This window comes from Propithecus coquereli, unplaced genomic scaffold (genome assembly GCF_000956105.1).
Source record: "Propithecus coquereli isolate 6110/MARCELLA unplaced genomic scaffold, Pcoq_1.0 Scaffold590, whole genome shotgun sequence".
NCBI lineage: Eukaryota > Metazoa > Chordata > Mammalia > Primates > Indriidae > Propithecus > Propithecus coquereli.
The window spans coordinates 558,789-560,616 of NW_012151841.1; the positions used below are offsets into that span (position 1 = coordinate 558,789).

Consider the following 1,828-nt stretch of genomic DNA (forward strand, 5'->3'; position numbering starts at 1 on the left):
GCAAGAGGAGGCAAAACTGTGACCCAAATCACTAATTTTTGCTTTTGCTTCCCTTCTTCTCAGGTGCTATTTACTAGATAAGATTGGGAGACATTAGACTACTTCTTAAATTTAGTGGACACATCATTCTACCTCTCAACTACTACTTTATCCTTAATGTTTTGCTCCTTTCATATAGGCAAAGATTCAAGAAACCAGGAAGATGAGCTGTCATAATTTTCACATTTTATTGTATTTCATGCCTTTCTCTCCCACTAGACTTGATATTCCATGAGGGCAGAGGCCATGTTATATTCACTACTAGATCCCAAGTGCCTAGTGTAGTAACTCAATAGCTACTTGTTGAATGAATGAGTAAACCTGATTTATTATTTTGTAATACATTTCAAACTGTTTTAAATTTCTTTTTCTCTTTATTAGATATGCAACCATTGTCTCCAATTTCTGTCCATGAACGCTACAGTTCTCCTACGGCAGGAAGTGCTAAGAGAAGACTTTTTGGAGAGGACCCCCCAAAGGAAATGCTTACAGAAAAGATCATAACAGAAGGAACAAAATTGAAAATTGCTCCTTCTTCTAGCATTACTGCTGAAAATATATCAATTTTACCTGGTCAAACTCTTCTAACAATGGCCACAGCCACAGTAACAGGGACAACAGGACATCAAGTTACAATTCCATTGCATGGTAACATTTTAAGGCATTTGTTTTATATTTTTTCTGGATTGAATAAAAATTTAAGAAATGTCTTACTATATTAGGTCACATGGTCTAACTCATTATTTTTCTTGACTCTGTACTTTTTTCTTTTTTTAATAGATTCGATTTTTTAGAACAGTTTTAGGTACACAGCAAAATTCAGAGGAAGGTACAGATGTTTCCCATATACTCCTCCTCCCATGCACATATATCTCACACCAGAGTGCTACATTTGTTTCAATCCGTGAACCTATATTGACACATCATTATCACCCAAAGCCCACAGTTTACATACGGATTTACTCTTGGTGTTGGGTATGGATTTTGACAATGTATTTAATAAAATGACATGTATCTACCATTATAGCATCATACAAAGTAGTAATTTCACTGCCCTAAAAATCTTCTTATGCTCCACCCTTTGTTTTGTTTTTAATCTATCCTGTTTTTTGAATCTTCAAATTTTATAAATTCCCTATCCTCTTTGTTAGTACTTGTTTTCTTATCTCAGCTTTCCAAATTAGTGTACATTTCCTTAAGTGCTCAAAACAAAACAACATTTGCTTTTTCTCAGTAAATTCAAAGTATTAAAACATCACAGGCACATACAAAATAGAGAACAAAATTTGCTTGTTAAAGTATCAAAACAAAACAGCATATTCTTGTTTCAGGGAAGAAATAGAAAATAAGAATTCACTCATAACCTATAATAGAATTACCATTTTGTAACCTCCCTCTCTTTCTCTCTATATTCCTATGCTTATACACACAGACTTGTGTGTGTGTGTGTGTGTGTGTATAAAATTGACAAACTTCCTAGAACTCTCCTAGAATTTCCAGCTTATTTCTAAAACTGAGAACTCTTGGTTGTACTTTCAGGTGTTTCAAATGATGCTGGAGAGATCACACTGATACCTATCTCCATGAATACAACTCAGGAGTCCAAAGTCAAGAGTCCTGTATCACTTACTGCTCAGTCATTGATTGGTGCTTCTCCAAAACAGACCCATCTGACTAAAGCACAAGAGGTACATCCAACTGGAATAAGCAAGCCAAAGAGAACTGGGTCCTTAGCACTGTTTTACAGAAAGGTATGTGTTTTCATAGCATTAGGCAGCACGTCAGTCTC

The 1,828-nt window shown here is 35.1% G+C and overlaps 1 protein-coding gene across 1 annotated transcript in view; it reads left to right on the plus strand.

Annotated features, from left to right (window-relative positions):
• RBL1 (retinoblastoma-like 1) overlaps window positions 1-1,828 on the plus strand; it is an 85,194-nt gene that overhangs the window by 78,620 nt on the left and 4,746 nt on the right. The window lies entirely within an intron of this gene.